Source organism: Zophobas morio, unplaced genomic scaffold, assembly GCF_036711695.1.
Source record: "Zophobas morio isolate AGI-343-1 ecotype UQ-CSIRO unplaced genomic scaffold, CSIRO_AGI_Zmor_V1 ptg000024l, whole genome shotgun sequence".
In the NCBI taxonomy this organism is placed as follows: Eukaryota; Metazoa; Arthropoda; class Insecta; order Coleoptera; family Tenebrionidae; genus Zophobas; species Zophobas morio.
The window spans coordinates 19,465,373-19,487,286 of NW_026972129.1; the positions used below are offsets into that span (position 1 = coordinate 19,465,373).

The 21,914-nt window shown below is 35.4% G+C and overlaps 1 long non-coding RNA gene across 1 annotated transcript in view; it reads left to right on the forward strand.

The window, feature by feature from the left end:
* Window positions 1-21,914, forward strand: part of LOC135134987 (uncharacterized) — a 485,030-nt gene that overhangs the window by 95,626 nt on the left and 367,490 nt on the right. The window lies entirely within an intron of this gene.

A 21,914-nucleotide genomic window follows, 5' to 3' on the forward strand; every position in this document is an offset into this window, starting at 1 on the left:
TATTCTCGGATATCAAGCTATTTGAAGAGTTATGCTAAAAATGATAATAATTTACGGCGAATTTTCTGTATTTTGACACTTTTCAGCTCCACAAAAAAAAATAATGCCATTTTTAGAAATTTTGAAAAACTTTTAGAACTAAATTCTCGTTTTTCACGATTACTTGAAGACTTATCCCAAAAAGAACTCTATCTGCATTATTTTAGTAGAATTTTCTATACCTTGTCAATTTTTTGCCAAAATAAACATATCTTCAACTTTTTTTTTAATTTGTATTTTTTTTTAAGAAATAGTCTCTTGTTTTTGGTATCGATAAAAGAACTTCAACTTCGTTTGATTATTTTCGGTATAATAGTTCCTTTTTCCGTCTTAGTAGATTCAACTTCAATTTTTTTTTCGGAAAAATTTTATCAGTTAGATTCTCATTTGTCTCGGTTATTTGAAGGTCAATCCTAAAAGAAGCTCCACATTCATAATAATCTATGTTGAGTTGTTTCTATGACCTTGCTTTTTCCACCTAATTAAAGCTATTTTTACATTTTTTTGAAAACGTTTTGAAAATTATATTCTCGTTTATCAAGACTGTTTAAAGAGTTATCCTAAAAGGGATTTTATATTAATAATTTACGTTGAATTTTCTGTATTTTGACATTTTTTTGAATATTTCCTTTTTAACTGGATGTTCGTTTTTCTATCTTTTCGACAGGTTATCGCAAAAATAAAATAAAATTTGTAATCTCCATTGGATTTTCCATATGATAGGATCCGTTTCGATTTGAATATAGTCACTTTTAGTATTTTTTTTGGATCTTTTTTTTTTAATCAGATTCTCATTTTTCTATTTTAATACAAGTTCAGATTCACCGTCTAGGTCAAATTCTTTATATGATACTGCTTTTTTGGCCTAACTAAAGCCTTTTTTTTTTCTTGGGAAAAAATTTGAAAATTATATTCTCGTTTTTTTTCTTTTTAATTTTAATGATACATTAAAACTAAGGACAGGAGTATCTACTAGAAGTTACTTACCACTTACACTTGGGATTAATAACTTATTCCTTTTATTACTTATTTATCCTTTTGGGAAAGCTGATCTCGAAATTTTTTACTTTTAAGAAACTAGAAAAGTGTTATAATAGCGTTATTTCGACGAATAGTCGACTAGTTTGGTATTTTTTTGATATTTCACGTGTTCTTGGATAAGAACACGTTGGTCTCAAAATTGTGCAGAATTATGCAGGAAAAATGCTATTTAGAATTTATAAAATAACACTTACTTATACTTGTGGTTTATGAATCCGCCTTGAATTTTTACCATATGCATCCGCATTTTTGCAAAAAAAAGCACATTTATGTAGTTATATATGTAAGGATGTAAAAGCCAGATGCATCGATTTTTCACAGCTTAGTTAATCAAAAGTCGTGAGGTACGTTTTTTTTTTGTCTTATATTGCGGTTGGTATTACGGTACCTATTATTTTTTTGTAAACAATTATTTTGTTTGAGTGTATTTCCGGGGCGAGGAGAGTCTAAAACACAAAACCAGTTTTTTATTAGTATTGTAAAAATTATTAATGACATCTTATTCAGGGAGAGCTAATTTAATCAAATTTCTTTTAATTTAATTTTCATTCAAATTAACAAGTTGAAACTGTTGAAACTGAAAACGGCTTACTTAGTTTTATCAAAAATCCAGGAAATAACACTGTTTTTATTGGTACTGCAGCAGACATACCAAACTTGATATATTTGTCCCCACTAAATACCTGATGACATCATCATAAAATTGCTTTTTCTTAGAACTGAATTTTGTTTACAATTATTAATCTGCAGAGACTGCAGAACAATAAAAAAATTATTCCTTTATGTGTTTTAATATTAAAAATTTTATATTTACAAAGTGAACCTTGAAATTTTATTGAAATCATCTATTTGTTTGCTGTTATTTCAAAAGCGACCTATTTAATTTTCCTGAAATAGAATAGATTATGTCATGATCAGAGTTAGGCACAGCCGAAGTGATGGGGAATCAATCAGACAAATATTAAAAACGACAGCTCGACGTCAAGCGATAATTTGGTTGGCCGACTGTGCAGTTTCAACCTCAGTGGCGTTTAATGCAATTCAGTATTTATCCGATCAAGATCATCACGAAAATTGTGATATCGAACAGTCATTTGTAATTTTTAAAGCTTTTTAACATCTAGGAGAACTCGTATAACTGAGAAAAACCTAGAAAAAGTAGTAATTGTTATTAAGAATTCCCGAAGTTGTAGGCCACGACTGCAATAGCGCTCGCGATCGGACGGCAATGAGCATAACTTTCGCAATGCCGAAGTCTGGTCATGATGTGTTATACCACATATTTATATTAAAATTGGCTTGTTTATTCTGACAAACAATTAATAAAAGATTGTTTTAAAGTTTTGTATGACAAGTTTAGATAATTTTTTATAATAAATCTTCTATTCGATGCAAAATTGGCCAAAAGAGGAGCTATTGATGTAGCTGTTCTGGTAATTGTTATAAAAATCTTCCCGACAGCGTTAAATCAGGAAACCGCTAAAACGCTGCGGAAAGACAAGTCTCTGGGGAGAGTCTTGAAGAAAATTTATTAAACACTTTGACTGAGTCCAGCAGGGCATGCTAACATGTTCTGAACCCTTGTCATACGTCGCCTTACGCTGTCATTTTCAGCTTTACAAACATGGTAGTAAGTGCGGATTATTCGCGAGCATCCTTCTTTTCGTCCCAGTGCGGAGTTTCTAATGGGCGAGCAGAAAAAAAAGCAAGAAGAATCGGTCGATGCTAATGAGTTTTTGTGCCAATTCCAATTAGAACCATCAATGACTAGCGTCAGCTTTTACAAAAGATGAAAATTATTCGAAAAATGTCGTCAATGGCGTTCAAATATTCCATCAAGAACTGAAGTGGTGTACAAAGCTCTGATTTCAAATTAAAGGACATCGCTCGCCTATTGTAATTTAACATTCAAATGCGTTCGAAATGTCATGAAAATTCTTTTAAAACTTTAAACACTGCTGCCCGAATCAAAGGCACGAGCATATTGACTGTAGAGTTTCAAAAGCTTTTGACTTTTTTTTGTGTTGACTTTTTAAAACACCCAAGGCTTCACCCTAAATACAATGTCAGAGGTTGGAATTAGATTATTTAGATATCGGGAAATTACGTTGGAAGATCAAAAAGAGTTACAAAATGAAAAAGGGGAGTGATAATTTTTTTCTTTTTAGCATGTCTAGAAACGCAAATTGAGGTTTTCCAACTCTTTGATCTTAGCATCAGTGAAAATAATTACGCCTGCAAAGACCGACATATTAAATCAACCGTGAATTAAAATTTATACCAAAGAAATCAATGGGATGCATGTGAGCGTATATATAAAGTTTGTGTTTGTTAGGAACTCCGTTATTTGATGGTTCGCGGTGTAAAGAAATAACAAAAAGAACGCGCTTTTCGTAACCACTTTCAGCTTATAGCAAGTTTCGGTGGGTATAGGAAACTAATAAACTGGGCCTGAAGATTACTTGACCTTCTATCGTTATGCTTCTTTCTTTGGCGTCACAACATAAGGGACGAAGTTTATAGAAATGTTGAACAACTTTGTAGACTCCACAAAATATTAATAGACATCTTTTAGAAAATTTATTGGAGCATTTTAAATCTAGTTATTTATTTTAATAAAATAACAGATATAAACAAAAACACAAAAATTAGATCAACTAAGATAAGCCATAATAGCCATAAAAGCACATTAATGGAGTTGTCAAAGTAACTTTAAAAGGGAAGAGTAAAGAGCACCAGGAATAAATAATAAAAATCAGAACTTAGTTAGTGAGCTCGACTCTAAAGTTAAACTTTACATAACTTTTTATTTTTATTTGTTCACTTTGGTACAGCGCGGTCTAATAAAGGTAAAGTAGTAGAGTTGGATGTACTTATAAAACTTCAGTTGGTAATTCTGGACCATGTCAAGATGTCACTCTGGCAATATCAGTTAACGAGACTGAGCTTCGGCATTAAGCTGCAAAACCTGAACTATTTTTATTTGCAACGCAAATCTAAGTCAAATGAATTTCCACAATTGCGACTCTATTAAAACACAAATATGAAAGTTCATTTCCACGCAGTTTCGCTTTCAAACTCCATTTAAATCACTGTCCTTTCTTAGAGCGTTTCCGCTCTGAAGTCAACATCGTAGGACTTTCTATTTCTCTTGTCACTTCTACCACAAACAAGAAGATCGTTGTGAAAAAAGTTCCTAATCTTTCATTCAGAAGCTTCAAATGAAAAACTGAACTTGTTTAGCGATTAACTAATATCCAACTAAGATATAAACCGTATTCAATAAGTTTATCAATTCTTCGTTTATTAACCGGATTTTCCTGCCTCTGATTTTCATCGGATTTTCAATTTTTTTAGAAATTTCTTAACATCATCGTAATCAGCGTGTCTTCATTTGAGTGTAACTTTTATTTTTTGTAATCATTGTTTACACAATTATTGCTATCTTTATTAGAGGGAATCCTTTTTAATAATCCCTTAAAATTCTTCATGTTCTACAATTTCAAACATCTTTTCCTTTTTGAACGAATTCTTGTTAGTAGATTAATTTTGTACTGGCTCAATTTACAAAGGTAAATAAAATTCTTGTCCAGTCAACTTTGTGGAATGATGTTTTTTAGAACTACAGAAGGAAATTTTTGTTTTTCTTCGTTTTTGAATTAAACTGCTTATATTAGAACTTTCTTGCAACATCGTTGATTATCTTCCTTCCAAGTTAAGATCCTTTGCAAAGTTTTTTTTTTGTACATTACTGTACAGAATAACGTATCACAATAAAGACGCATACTTCGTCACTGCCTTTGATTCGAACGTATTTTGCTGCGAAGACACACTCTATTGACTTGTTGATATTTGGTCTAGCGCGGAGCGTCAGTTCGCACTTCTCCATCGATGACAGAAAATGGAAACTCGATTACACTCGCATTACCAGAATAAAAAGAACTGGAAAAAATTAACAACATTTATTTATGAAATAGTTTTGAACCTACATTTACAAAACTTTTGACCCTCTATTTAGATTTTCTACAATGGCTCTCTTCTGCGCCCTAAGTCCAGTATCAAACTGACTATTATTAGTGCCAAACTCTATTCTGTGACCCATGAAATGCTTTCATTTCTCGAAATAATCACATCCACGACTTTGACTGTCTGTAGGCGTTTTTCACGTATTAGTCATTACTTCATTAGTTCATTACTAGCTGTTGGACTTCCCGAAACTAAGAAAATATTGTAATTGAATCCATGGGCGACTGGCTATTTTCCTATTTTTCCATGTATATGAAAAAATGGTTCTCCCGTTTCCGTTCGCCCGTCTGCCTATCTGTCTACCGTCTGTCCGGATTTTTATTAGACAGATAATCTCCGAAACTACTGGATCGATTGTTGTCAAGTTTTGTACGTAGTTTGTTATTTTTTGTTTTGTTTAAGTTCATTATTTAAATTATTTGTTTCACACTTCACAAACAGATTTTAAACAATAAATAGGACTAATAATGGCAATGTTGTAATTTATAGTCTAATTGGCGGTGAGTCGGTCACGTGGTACTTTAATGCCGTATTAAAGATTTAATCGCAAATATATGACGTCACGAATGTGACAACCTTTGGCATGGAGGATTGGTGTGATGTAAGTTATGGATGATTACTAAAGATGTATTGTACCGATAGACGACAGATGGAAATGGAAGCCTACTTTTTTATATTCTAGCAACTACGAAATGTCGAAAAGAAAAGTATTGGTCAAATGGATCCTATATTTCCTTTGCTTACACTTCAATAATAAAAAATATCTTATAGAGAAGATTTTGTCGAAAAGTATAAGAATGTATAGCTCATTAGGCAGAAAGGAAGAAAAAAGTATACAAAATTTTCTTAATATATAAATTCCGACATATGTTGTGTAAACAATCAAAATATCTTTCTTTGTTTCTTACGAACGTGGAAATTATTGTCAGATATACATGGTGATTTAAAAATAGCACACTAAGTCTATGGCACATTTTAGGAACTGTTTATCGAGCAAAGAAAAAATAGTTTAAAAAATTCTTGTTCAATTTTTCTTTTAGATATTCGACCATCTTTCACTATTTATTCTAAGACACATGGATTTCTATTAAGATTTAAAATAATTTTCGAAGTATCATGCCAATTTTTGAATTCTTTTGATATGATTTGGAAAAGTCGCTAGTTTCTTGAAATTTGTAAAAATGTGAATGATTATGTTGGGTGAAGTTAAGAATACAAAAAAAAAGAAAGAGGGAGAGAAATATGGAAAAAGACAAAATTTTTCATGAGAATCAAAAGTGGACAGGAAAAATTTTGAGAAGAATAATAAACATCACAGTTTTGTCAAAATGGGAAGAAATAAAAACACAAGCAAAAGTCAATTTCTTAGCAAATTTTTAAATTGAACATATTTGGCACATTTTTTTTTATAAATTTGGTGAGTTTTTTAATGGTAATAGAATCCTTCCGGCGAGTGGCTACTTTCATATTTTTCTCGACATTTCATGACCCCCTACTATAGGAAAAGATAACTGTAGCGTTTCCCTCTGTCTGTTGTCGGTCGTCTGTCTGTTTTTTATTGCGGATAATCTCTAGCGTACCGATTGTTGTGAAATTTTATACGTATGCTAGAAATATCACGTGGATGGTAAAATGCTATCCAAAATTTGTTTAGTCATCCTCACAAACAATTTGATGACGTCACATCAAAATTTGGCTTGGTAAACACCATTTAACTTTCATACAAAATAATACTCTTGTACTTGTAGTTTATGAATCCGTTTTGAATTTTCGAAACGATAAAGCAGAGGTGACCAGTTCGATCTCCTCATGGGTCATTTTTTTACGCTATGGCTAGTATTATCTACAGTTTTTTATAGATTCCGCAAAATCAAATTTAATATATTTTTTAAGAAATTGGATTTGTTGAACTGGACTTCAGGGGCGAGGAAATTTCTGTCTAGATACCCCTAAACCAATTTTTATAAGTATGTATATTTGAAGAACACTTTTCCAAATCTAATTTAATGTTTCTTTCGATATAGGTATATAACTAAAAATCGCAGCAACAAGAAAAAATTAAGGGAAATTACGAAATACATAATTTGTTGATTTTTGCATTTTATTATAATTTTTAACAATTTTAATACGATAAAAGTACTAAACTGACAGTTGTTGCACATTTTTTGTGTAAACAGAGATCCCTGTATCGCAATATATCCGATTTTATAATTTTTTTAAAACTCGTTGTACCAGGGACGTATCACAATTAAAAATTTAACTTCGAGCTTCAATCAAAAGACCGAATAGAAAATTAATTGCCAAACACAATAACATGCTCTTGTACTTGTTGTTTATGACTTCGCCTTTAGATTTTCCCCGAGCATCCAAATTTTTACAAAAAAATCGAAATTTTACAGCAACCACTTTACCACTTATACATATAAGCGCAGTTCCTACGAGGTTGTTCCTTAGCTTGGCTAGTGGTCTCTTTCTTATATGTAACGCCAAGATCGCGCACGTTCGAATGTGGTATTGGATTTTTTTGGACTTTTACTGCTGTCTATATTTTTTTATTGATAACATTTCTAGTGTTTTATTATTAATATGACTTATCGGAATTGACATACGTGTCCTTGCTGCAATAATGTTGATTGGAAAATTTTCAAATGGGAAAATTTACTACATAATACGCTTCCAGTTTTCCCTTTATAACAGGAAACAAATTTAGGGAATTTTTTACAGTGTTTTCTTTGCAGGAAAAAAATCACTATAACTGTAAATCCAAAATTGAAGTCTACAAAATATTAACCTAATATATACAACATTTTGAATAGAGTTTTCATTTATCATGTAATTTCATCATCAGTGTACAAATTACATTCTCGTCGTAAAGGAAATATTTGACGATCTTTAGTCCCTAAAAAACTATTGTGGTTCTTTTGACGGAAGATTTTACAGCAACGAATGAAATTGTCGAAATTGAGTTATACGCTTTCGTGCTTTTTCTTATGCCTTTCATGTTAAATATTGCTTAATTTTCTCGTTTGTTTCAGGTTCGTCTTTCTACCTTTGAGGTTTTATGATGAAACTGAAGCCGCACTGGTAAAAAATAAATGTTAACTTTTTTAGAGTAAGATATATTATTTATGATCTCGAGGTAATTGCGAACTGCTTTCCTCATTTCTCAACGCAATAATTTAATAACACGCCGGTAAATAGCAAGAGTTCAGTTAGCGAAGTACGTAACAAGTGAGTTCAGCGATTTTACGATCAAAATCCTTCCTCAAACCTCGAATTCGTATCGTAAATTTGGAGCACAACATCCCATTGCAGATTTGATCATGTGAAACGACACGGGTGAAGACGACGTGCTGAAGTCGTAAATTTCGCATTGTGATTTATAGGGTGCTACTTAAAAACGGTCCGTGTTAATTTATTAGCCGGATGGCCTTTGTAAAACGATGTTTAGGAAAAAATCGCCGGGTTTGTGTAGCTACTTAAGTGTATAAAGATAAATGACGAAACTTGAGGAAAGGTCTCGCCACCGCACATCACTTCTCAATTAAACCCTTCTCGTGAGTGTCAAAAGCTCGGTCCGGTGCCGCTGAAGAGCGGCCACTGTTAAAGATTAATCCTGAGGCGAGAAGGAGATAAATTCGGTTCGCAACGCTCGTCCTTATTTTCAGGCAAGTTATTATCGGTCTGAAGTTGCAGCACCTAATTGGCTGATAAGAATGCGGCGTTCGTTCACGTCCGGAAACCTCTAATTCAGCCTCCGGGCCTCCGGAGCTTCTGGAGCCGGTCAGGGTTTCAAAGTGCCATTACGAAACGTTTGTTCGGCTACGGGGCTCTAGAATAAAGAAGATTGAAAATATTGAAATTGGAATGAAGGAAAATCCATTTGAGGGAGGCCTGTCGAAGACGATCTACATTATTTTGCCGAAATATAAATACACCTATAATATAATCGATTTTCGCTGAAGAGTTTATATACCGCCAAAAATCTAAAAGAGAGAATTACAAATATGTATACAGTGCTAACGCTCTCTATAAATAGTCGCAGAGAGTAGATTCTTTTTATTACTTAGTTATACACCGTTCAGATAATGATCTGCCATAAATCAGTGTTTGTGGCGAAATCATTCAGCAGAAACTCATCATTACACTCATAATTTACGGCCTGAAAAGTAAAATAAACCGAATCATGGTCCTTGACGCAAATGCCCCCAAATTTCATTACTCTCTGGTTTTATTGTTGATCGATTGGGAGAAATATTCTCCTCGCTTCAAAGTGTAATCATTATTGATTCCTGGTTCGAGGGTGCAATCTCCAGTGTCAATATTGAGGGACAATTAAATGTTCTCCGGCTATTTCTGCTGACTGGTATCGTGTGTAATATCTCACAAAGTACTGCCACCTATAGATTCGATTCGCTTTTGCTATGGAGAGTAGTCCAATTAATTACGCATCAGTTTCGCCGTCGCTTCTATATTGAATAAACATGATCAAACAATACCGTCACCAGTCGACCAACTAATTTCATTTCGGGTCAGTTTCCCCTAGATTTTGAAAATGTTTAATGCCTTGTAAAATTTTATAGTTTCGAAACTCTTAATTGGTGTCAGCAGTGGGCTCTTCAGTAAGGCAAGTCGGTCAATTTTGGAGGACAACTAGGAAATGATTTTGATAACTCTGATAACCCCGTAACCTTGGTCGCACTTTCCAGTTTTCCGAAAATCTAAACAACTGTGTAAGTAAATGGGTAATGTCACACCTTCTAGAACAGGAAAAAGTAGGTCTTCCGTTTCCGCGTGTCTGGAGTTTCTCGTTTATTGTAAGTCACCTATTGGCGATTTAGTAGGTAATGTCGGAAACTACACAATTCTGTTATTAGATTTTTGTTATGCAGGTGTTTTAAAAAATTAATGAGTGAAGCAACGACCTTTTTTTTTATTTTTATTTATTTATTATTATTTCTCTAGAAATTTTATAATTTGTATAGAAAATTGTACTTGTTTATTTGATTGTACTTCAAGCGTGTGGACGGTTCAATCTAAACAAACCTAACCTAGTTTTTCAATTTGTATTATTAATAGACATAAAAAATTCAAACAAAATTTTTTCCATTTTTTTTAAATAATGATCGCAAATGTGGTACCTTGTAAACGGAACTGAAAAAGAAAAATAGTTCAAATTTTATTATGTAAATTTATTTTTACTACAATTACTATTACTATGGCTAAAGTGACCCATGAAGGGATCGCGTTATTAGCGCTTACCTAACTGTCCCAGCTAAGCTGTTTCTCAACATTCTTCCTATAATACTATGAAATATTATTATACAATTTTGATTTTTTTTTGCCTGTATGCCTAAGGTAAAAAGTTAAGGCCGATTCATAAATCACAGGTACAGGAGGATGTTATTTTATAAAAAGGTGACGTCATCAAATTGTTGGTGGGGATGATTAGACAGATTTTAAATAGGGTTTTACCACCTACACGATATTCCTAAAATTTGTTTGGAAAAAAAATGACATTTATGCAATGATTGTTTTGAAAGATATGTCGAATTTATCCAGTTTTAGATGAACGATGTGCTGATCGAAACCAGTAAAGTTCATCTGTAACCTTGCTCCCGGACCAAGTTTTTCGATTCAGCTGGTCAAAATATATTTCCGAGAATATTTTGCAAATTTTTAACCGATTTCATCAAAGCTCAATGTTTATTCTTTATATATCCATGAAATTTTTTACTTCCAAGCGTCGTCGAAAATTGTCAGAAGAATTTCTTTGGTCGATCTCGACTTCTAAAAGTCTTTAGGGCTTAATTTTTTCGAAAATTTCTACAATTTTTCTAGAATCACTAAAATGATGTGCGTCAAAATTTGAGACATTTAAAAAATTTGACTTTTAAACCGAATATTTCGCAAACCTAGTCGCCCCAGCGATTTTGGATCATTTTACACTATAAACCTATTATTCCTGCTCAAACGGGATTTTTGACGTTCCTCTGTAATGTAGGTTTCGGACCATAAACATCCTGTTTTTCGATTGAGCTAGGCGAACTATATTTCCCAGAATTTTTTCAGGATTTTTAGGCAATTTCCTCGAAACTTCAATTTTTAATTTTTAGGTATAAATTACCAAAAGAATTTATTTTGTCGATTTCGACCTCTAGAATTTTTTTTGGGATGGAGGGCTCACGTCTTCGAAAATTTGTACCATTTTGAGTAATTTTAAAAACACCGCTTTGAACCCGAATATTTTGAAAACTTAGTTCCCGTATCGATTTTGGATTATTTTAACTGACAAACGTATCATACCAGCGCAAACAAGATTTTTTTGATAATTTTTAGCTACCTTGTTTTCCAGATTTGAACCAAAAAATTTTTCAAGAATGCTACGATTGCTCCAAGATTTTTGATGTTCGTCTGTAATGTAGGTCCGGAATCATCAGCATGCTATATTTTTCGATTCAACTGGTCAAGCTATATTTCCTAGAGCTTTTTCTGTCTTTTTAGGCAATTTCCTCAAAATGTCGATTTTTTTTTTTTTGTATAACATTTTTTATCTTCGCCCGAGTATCGTTGAAAATTGGCAGAGGAATTCTTTTGTTGATTTCGACCTCTACACGTTTTTTAGGGTTTTTGTCTTCAAAAATTTGTACAGTGTTTCTAGAATCGTCAAAATGAAATGAACGCAAATATTTTGAAAATTTAACAAGATTTTTTCGTAATTTTTAGCTATCCAGTTTTCCCGGATTTGGACCAAACAGTCCTTGACAAAAATGCTACCATTGCTCGGAGATTTTTCACATTCGTCTGTAAGGTAGCTCCCGGATCATCAACACGCCATGTTTGTTGATTCAGCTGGCCAAGCGATATTTCCTACAGTTTTTCAATTTCCCCAAAGCTTAAGTTTTTTATTTTCTTATGTGTGGAGCTTTTGACCGTTTCCCGAGTATCGTCGAGAATTACCACAAGACTTTCTTTTGTGAGTTTTTTCTCTGAATTTTTTTTTGGATTCATTTTTTCAAAGATTTGTACCATTTTCCTAGAATCTCCAAAATGAAGTTTGACAAATTTTGAGAAATTTAAAAAATCTGACTTTGAACGCGGATATTTTGAAGATTTTGTCCCTGTATCGATTTTGGATTAATTTGCCTGGGTAAACAAAATTTTTTTCATAATTTTTAGCCACTCAGTTGTCCCAGATTTAAACCAAAAGGTCCTTGACAAAAATGTTACGATTACTCTGAAATTTTTGACGTTCGTCTGTAATGTAACTCCCGAATCATCAACACGCTATATTTTCCCAAAACCTGAATTTTTATTTTTTTTGTATGACATTTTTGACCTTCTTTCGAGTATTGTCGAAAATTGAGAAAGGAATTTCTTTTGTCGATTTTGACCTCTAGAAGCTTTTTTTGGGTTCATTTCCTGAAAATTTGTACCGTTTTTCTAGAATCGCCAAAATGAAGTGAACGCTAATATTTTGAAAACTTTGTTGCTATATCGATTTTGGATTATTTTAACTGACGAACGAATTATTTCTGCGTAAACAAGCAGAGGAATTTCTTTTGTTCATTTCGACTCCGGGAAGCTTTCTTTTCGGGTTCATTTCTGCGAAAATTTGTACCATTTTACTAGAATCGCAAAAACGAAATGTGACAAATTTTGAGAAATTTTATAAATCTGACTTTGAGACCGAATATTTTGAAATTTTTGTCGCCTCATCGATTTCGGACTATTTTACCTGATAAACAAAGTTTTCCAGGATTTGGGCCAAAACAATCCCTAACAAAAATGAAATGATTAGGTATTACAGAATTTTCGACGTTCGTCTGTAATGTCCCGGACCATCATCACCATTTATGTTTTTCGATTCAGCTGGTCAAAATGTATTTCCTTAAATGTTCGTTCTGCTGATGATTAGGCAATTTCACCAAAAGCTCAGTTTTTTAATAACTCTCAATAATGTGAAATTTTTGATCTTTTTCTGCCACTGCCGAAAATTACTAAAAAAATCTCTTTTGTCTATATTTCCTTAGTGAAGTAAGAAAATATGCTACTCCTATTAAAATACAAACGACATTATTAGTTTTAAGGGGGAACAAAGTAACAGATTACCAAATTATTTAATTTACTTGATACTGAAGTCCATTCTACTAAGTTGTATTTTGTTGTTTTCAATTCAGTTAGAGATTTTACGTAGTAATCAGATGTACGACGCAATTTAATTGTAGTATTCGCTAAAATATGGATATTTTTTCTGTTCAACTTTTAATAATAATAATTATTAATCCAACAGTTGTACAATTGCTAATATTTCGTGAGTGGTTGTTAAAAAAATTAAAGAGTTTGTGCTTTTTTAATGGTTATTTCGAGTAAGTAGATAGCAGCATTGTAATTTTTTTAAAGAAATGCAATGCAGATACAACTTGTCTAACAATAGTCGTTGCATTACATTTTAAAACCAGTGTTCCAGCCACTGCAGCAGAATGTGTTAAGGCAAATTTATCTGACAAGAATCACCAGAACTTAAAGGTAGTAGGTTAACTGCTCACGGATTAACATTTCATGTAACACCATTTATTTACAAAATGGGGGAAATGGTATAACTTCAGCTTTATTTCCCCTACAAAAGACGACCATTAACTAAAGGTGAAAAGTCACGGCTTAATATGTTGTTTAAATGAAATCGTAATTGCTGTATTTGTACATGTGGGTACCCTCACTTGTGACCGGATTTAACATTTAACTTTCCAGGTCAAAGGTGATGTAGAAATCCTCCCACAATAACGCTGCACTTTTATACCCAATTTTTGCACGCGACAGTAATAAAAGTTTATGTAAGCATCGATAATTTGCAACTTCTGACACCTATAAACTGCTAGTTTTAAGAAACCCACGAACACGACATTTCCCGTATTTTGCAAAAAGTCAAAACGTGTATAAGGTCGTTCCTTTTTAGGATTCCGCTCGTTTGCATTTGATCGTTGCCTGTTTCATCTTCAAAGATAGAGACGTGCTTGCTATTTTTAAGCATGTTTTCTCAAATCTCCAAAGTCAAGTAGCTTGGCGAGTGTTTTGAGTTGCTCGAGTATACAAGTGCGATCCCCCGGGACATCAACATTTATCCTACTTGAATCCTGGTAAATTCCCGGAGGACACCGGATATGGCTACAATGAAAAACACTTTTGCTAACATTGTTTTGACAAGACCAATTATGGTCCCCTTGTTTCAATATTGTCTTTTATTAATGGGTTTTTATGTCGTGGAAAACTGTTTATATCTGTCTAATGTACTCGAGTAGACAAATTGGTAAAACTGTTTACCTGTGTGACTCCATTCTTCGACTTTGTTTACTTTTCCTGGAAAACATCCGCCCAATGTGGCAAAACTATTCCGAGTAAACACATTTTATTAACTTCCTACAAATCACAAATTCGACTTTTTCACAAAGGGTTAGTTATTTATGGTTCAAATTTTTAACTCCTTTTTTTACGTCGCGAGCCTAAGCTAAGGAAACATTATAATAGAGTACATCGCGCGACTGTCTGTCTGCTGTCAAGGATTTTTATTAGACAGATAATGCTAATGCAAATTTACATTAGTAAATGTTATTAAAATTGTATAAAAAGAAGATATTATTGTACTTGTAGTTTTTAAATTTTCAAAGTTGTTTTTTACGCCACTGGTTTTTACTTTATAAAAGTACATACACAAAAATCGCAAAATCAAATTTTATAATTTTTCAAAGAAGCGGGATTTACTGACTTTTACTTGAAGGGTGAAGGAAGTTCTGTCGAAATTACCTTCTACTAATTTTTTAAAAATTAATTTTAGTTTAATGTAAAGTGACAGTGTGTGAGTGACAGGCAAAATCCCGTGTGTTTTTAAAATTTCAGGCCGTCAGTTAAATTTCCCCGTCGAAAGTTTTCAAAACCTGACAGTCCACATAAAACTGAAAAAAATCGGTAATAACAAGACAACGGACTTGTTTTAGTGTTCTCGTCGCTCCATTATTCCCAAAAAATACCATGTATTCTGTGTTAATGTATTATTGACAGAGCAGTAAATCACTCGTCGATGTGTTTATTAACATCTGCTATTACACATTAACGGAAGCCGACGTCGACGCTATGAGAACATAAATCCCGAAGGACTATGTCACAATTGGGAACCAACTAATAAATATAAGCTCACTGCGACTAGTTGCCAATTTCATTTAATAAAAATTATTATTGCACGAACGTGCACACTCAAAATAAAACGGTGCATATTATGGTTTCATTACACGAAAACAGATTATTATCAACACTAACAAACTGTCACAGTTATTTATAATAATTTTTGTGACGGGCGACTGTATGGCAAATTTTCCAGTACGTAATGGTATTTTGCTAATTATATAAATTTAGATTAAATCAAACTGTACACGTAATTTCGTACCTGCTAATTAGGAGATTAATGTGTGCCGACACAGAACAATAGATTTCATCGACTAGCGTTTACAAGAGTTTAATTGATGTTCAATAGTGGCTTTATACTCTCATTCTAAATTGGAACCAGTGATTCTTTGTTTGTTTTACAGTCTGGTAACTAATTGTGATTTGCGTCACAGTAGTCTGTCAAATCTAGGTATAAAAATACTCTCAGGGTATCATTTATTTACGTAAAACTGACGTTATTTGGATTTTTTTATTTATAATTCTTAAAGAGCCGATTCTAGGGCAAATGCCTTTTCATTTTGGTTGTAGGCAAAAAGTGTTGTATGCAACGTCGCTAGAATGTATGGAAATTCCAGTTGATTTATATAAGTGGTTCTCAAGATATTTAAACGTTTCCATACATTCTAGCGACCTGTATAAATATGTATTTGAGAAAATCTTTTTTATTTGAGCCCTACTTGTTTTTGTTTATTTGCCGATTTTTGATCATGAGTACTTTTTTCGCATTTTTTCGACCTGTTTTACTTTTTTTGTTCTAAAATCCGAATTTTCTATATTCCCAAGCACATGTTTCTTGTGAAGGTCTGGTCTGGTTCTATAAAGAAAGATAATCCAACCCGAGTTTTGGGTAAAAAGTTCGGGGGAATTTCCCTAGCAAAATGTCGACAATTCAATAAACCATCAAGGATACATTTTATTGCACAGCCGAGTATGTAGGTGGCTTTTAAAATAATTAAAATGTATTCATTTACAGACCCCAACACAAGTTGTCTCTTGCTTTTGTAGGAAGAGCTTTGATGTGTTAAATACACCAAGCCCTCCTACAACTTTCTTTCCGAGTTCTCTTCATATATCAATTAGTTCGTGCTGGGTTTTCGTAAAGTGAAGTTCAACAGACAAACAAAAAAGGTTCGTATATTGCTAGTCATAACTTTGTTGTGTAATTCTAAATTAAATGAATTTGACTCCAGTGTCGAAATGCACCGCCGACGCAACAAAAGAATCTCAAATATGATTCGGCTTATATAAAAACCCATTTTACCGTCTTAAAAACAAATACAACTAGGCTGACCGTAAGTCAGTTTGTGGATATAGTAGAGCAACAATTTATTTCTTAGTAACCTAAATTTACACGATTAATTACACAGCGATTATATATAAAATAATTCCGGCACAACTTGACTGAATTCATTCACTGGATACTTCACTCGCTGACTGAATCATCTCGTTCCTGAAAGTGGCCTCTATTTAAATCCATACTTCCTTTCTAGAAGTTCCACTGTCGAGGTCTTTCTGGAATGCCCATCGCGACTTCCGCTTCCAGGCTTTTCTTTAGCGCCCGGCCTCCATCACAGACGATAACATCATCACATACTAGAACCCATACCGGGGCGTCCCGATCAGAAACGCCAACGGTGTCACTGTTGTACTTCATGGGGCGGTCTAAATGAACAATCTTCATTTTCGTCTTCGGTCCTCGTCGAATTCTATAAACGACATCGTTGATTCTCGCCACGACAGTAGATGGACCTTCCCTGTCTGGCGACAACTTTGGGCAACGACCTTTCCTTCTTCGGGGTTTATAAAGCCATACCAAATCCCCTGCTTGGAATCCTACTGAGTTACCTTTAAAGTCGTAGAGTGTTTTCATTCTGTCACTCGCCACCCGTATCTTGTGGCGCACCGTTTCGTGAACGCTCAGCAGCTTCTCCCTCAAGTCATCGACGTAATCTATGACCTTCTTTGGGTTTTCACTCAGAGCGCCGAACAAGATGTCACAAGGTAGACGAAGTTTTCTTCCGAAAACTATGCGTGCCGGTGTCTGACCCGTCTGTCATGAACAGCTGATCGATAAGCCAGTAGAAACAGTGGATGATGTCGACCCCAATCTTTCTGATGTTCAGCTACCACTTTCGAAAGATGTTCTTCCATGGTACGATTAAACCGTGTGGCGATTTTGACGTTCTCCAGCTTTTTTTATATTGGGGGGGTCCTTTGGGCGCCAGCTGGGTAGTTAACCCAACAAGGAAGGGGACGAACGGACAACAGACTAATTTTGGTAACTTTCTATTAAAAAACGCCCTTCGCGAAATGGTACCACCTCTACGATCTTACATGCTACTTTCCGCAAATTTACGTAAGCTCTTTCCTGGTGAAGCACTACGGGGCGATCCTCTTATGTTCAAAGTTCCCCTAGAAGATGTTACCATGGCATGAGACAGCAACGATGGAGACAGCAATCGATGAATATGGGACAGTGACGACGGAGACGGCAACCAACCACGAATCGACGGGTATGGGACAGCAACGACGGAGACGGCAACCAACCACGAATCGACGGCACCCGTAGATAGAACCTAGCTGTTATTGGTTCCTTATTTTGCCAAAATCTCGCTTTTCACAGAAATTCAATTCGCTCAAAAAACGCTCTTCACCCCCTCTTTTTCTCGCCGCCCGTAAAAACCGACCCCACTCTTCCGCGACCTTGCTCAGCGAGCGCGCTTAAATTTAAAAATCGTTACAACCGTTCTACCATTCCATGTGCCTGCGGGTGCAACGGCGTAGTCCGTGTTTTCAGTAAGCCTCTGCAATAGGTTTGACTTGAAGTTTCTGCCTTGGTCTGCATATATTTCCACTGGGACCCCAAACCCGCTGACGCAATTATTGTGAATCAGCATTTTTGCAACCGTCGTGGCTTCTTGGTTGGGTATGGCATAAGTTTCGGGCCATTTGCTGAAATAATCGCTGACGACCATTATGTACTTATTCCTGTCCTCGGTCACCGGGAAAGGACCTGCGTTGTATTGGTGCATCAGCCCTCGTCAACGGTCCTTTGACCGCCGCACAGGTTGTACATCTCGTGCACTACGTACAGCTCTCGACGTCTTCTCGGCAAGGGACCCAGTAAAATCTCGCCCCAACTTTAGAAAGCGTCTTGTTGATTCCAAAATGAGTACCAGAACCCCAATTGTGCATCTCTCGAAGTACTTCCCTGATTCTGGTGGCCGGAACCAGCAACTGCATGGTTCCTCTCTCAAGCTCGCTTAAGCAATCCGTTTTCAACACGCAGGGAGGCCCATTGAGCCCATAACGCCTTCAAAGAAGGTGACTCGTCTGATATTTCCGACCAACCTGGCCGTTCCACCCCATCTTCTTTCCATTTGAGCAATGGTCGATATCCACGTACTCCTCTTGTGTTTTCTACGCTAGGCCGTAGTCCATTCTTCATCTTCTACGACTGTTGTCCTTCCGCAGTAGAACGACGTTTCACGCTGCTCGATCTTGTCGCGGTAACCATTATTGTGAAGCTTACCAGCCCTGTGTCGAATTTCGAAGTGATACTGTTGGAGTCGTTCGGGCCATCTAGCCACTTGTCTTTCGGGATTCTTCATCTGAAGGAGCCATGTGAGGGCTGCGTGATCGGTTCTAACATTCGCGTCCATAGAGATACTTACGGAAGTGTTCAACAGCCCTGATAATCGTAGCCCAGTAGTTCTTCTCGGGCTTTGAAAGTACGTTGTCCTGGACGTGTGACAATACAGCACCTATTCCGATGTTGCTCGCGTCTGTGTCCAAGATGAACATTTCCTATGATTGAGGATAAGACAGAATAGTGCTAGAGCATAGTGCATTATTCAATCTTTTGAAGGCTGCCTCACATTCAGCAGACCAATTAAAGTGAGACTTCAAATCCGTCAACCGGTACAGAGGAGTAGCACTATCAGCATACCCGTTGAAAAACCTTCTGTAGTTGGTGCACAATCCCAAAAAACTTCGGTTTTCGTGCTTATTTTTTGGTCTTGGCCAATCGCGAAATTGCACTGATCTTTGTTCCGGTAGTCTTGATCCCGTTTGTCGAAACAGTATGCCCCAGAAATTCTACTTCTTTTTGGAAGAGGAGGCATTTCTTCGAATTCAACTTTAAGCTTGCCTCCTTCATTTGACAAAATACTTCTTCTAGGTTGGTCGAGTGCTCCTCAAATTTCTTTCCCATTACCATGATGTCGTCTAAATAAACCAAACATGTTTTTCATCTTAGCCCTCGTAATACCATCTCCATCAGCCTCTCAAAAGTAGCCGTAGCGTTACAGAGTCCAAAAGGCATTACGGTAAATATATACAAGCCGCTCCCGGCAGAAAAAGCGGTCTTTTTCTTATCTTCTGGATGAATATCAACTTGCCAATGGCCGCTTTTTAGGTCTAATGTGGACAACCAGGCGGAGTCTGATAATGTCGTGGGCGTGTCATCAATTCCTGGAAGCGGGTAACTGTCCTTCTTGGTTACATGGTTTAGTGTCCTGTCGTCTACGCAGAATCTTGTCGAGCCATCTTTTTTGGTGACTAGCACAGGCGAACACCATGGACTCTTTGATTCCTCTATAACGCAGTCATCCAGTATTTTCCATACAAGTTTATCGGCCTCTTATTGTCTTATCTTCTGCTTAGCCTATAATGAAACTTCCTGTCTTCTTCAGAAGATCACCTCGAAGCTGGTCATCGAGCACAACAATCGGATTTGAGATGTCCCTGGCTTCCACACCTATATATATCTAGGCTTCTCTTACGAGGCATATCGTTCTCTAATCTTTGAGATATAGCATCCATTTGCTGTGACAGTTTTTCCAATACCTTCTTTTTTCCGTCGTTTTCTTCCATCTCTAGTTCTGCCACTCTGACTTTGTGGTAGGTTCTTGAAGAATTGTACGGCGCCTCTACTTCCAGCGCACGAATGAAGCCCTCAGATGATGTCTGATACCTTGATAGTTTTAGGACCTTCTTAACTTCACCTTCGCGAATGCCATTTACGAAGGTTTCCGTCGCAAGCCTCTCTTGAAAAGTTGGTGGTGACGTAGCAGTCTCTTGACATCTACTTCCAATTCTTGAAAAGATTCTCAAACTTTCTGGGTTCTTGTCTTCACTTGGCCCCAAAAACCTGTCTCAGATGTTTATCCACAAATCGAAGTTCTAGAGGAGCAGTTAGGGCACTATATCTGTTTATATCTTCTTCAGACAGAGTTTGGAGTACATATCTCTAGCGCTGCGTGTCTCAAAGCTATTACCAAAGTGTCTGACCATCATAGGTGGGTGGATGAATTGTTCTGTGGGACTTCATCAATCATCACATTACATGGACTAGTTGTTGCTGCATTTCTCATTACCTTTTCGAATTTCTTCATTTTGTTTTCTATTCTATCTTCCATTGCTTTCATTCGATCTTCCATCTTGTTTTCCATTCGGCGTATGGGTTTCTATCGTAACTGTATAAACGATTGGAAGATACCCCTGGGAGAGTAGGTGAAGCGGCATTTAAAAAGCGGCAAGATATTTTATTAAAAAAATACCAGGTGCCAAGAGCTTAAACTTGTCAGCAAAGTATTACAAGGCGAAAATGTTGAAAAAGATTTAAAAATGAAACCCAGTGAAATTTCTGATTTTAAACATTCTCCTTTAATATCGTGTGATGTCGTCAGATCCTTCTCTAGGTATAAAAATGTCCTAACAGAAAAAAGGGAAAATTTTTGTGCCAAAAATTTAGAAAAATATTTTTTTCACTAGCAGCCAGGACGCATGCAAATGTCTACTCATTTAGTGGTAGCAAATTCAACTTTTGCTACCACGGGTTCAAAAAGTAAAATTGAGGTTATGTACGCAATGTTTGATGTGATTATTTCTTAAAAAATGAACAAATGTGTGCTACAAACATTACTTGAGTATACGCATGGTAGTTGGTAGACGGTAGAAGATAAAATGATTAACTCAGCGACAAATATAAACGGTTTTCTTTGTGTTGAAGATTTAGATTAAGTTTGATTAGAAATCAAAACAAAATCATGTTGCGTCAAAAAATTGAACGTTTATTTTTTCAATTTATTGTTTTATGGTTCCTACTAGTGAAAAAAATAGTATATTAACCACGGTTACAAAGCCACTTCTAGACCTCGCGCTTCAGAGCCCTCGACGCTGCGCGTCTCGGGTTCTAATTTGCGCTCGGAACAATTATTTAATGAACTTTATTAAACATAAGAAAAAATTGGCAATTATTTAAAATTGTAATTAATGGTACAGTTATGGCAAGTCATGGTAATTCCTCCAATGGAAGTGTTTGACAACTGATTTATATCTGTACTCATTGAGGTGCTAGGTAAGTTTGCCACAGGAATATTTATGGTAGTGTTACAAACATCTGAAGTTTTAGAAATTGGGCATGAAGAATTTGACGGAATCGAAGGATCATATTCAGTGAAATCTGAATGTTCTTTGTGGGATGTTCCTTGCACCATTTGTGCAATTCTTTTTTTTATCTGTAATTGATTCCTCAATATAACCCTCCGCCACAGCGGAGGATTTCCAGCCCCCAAGGCGCTTCAATG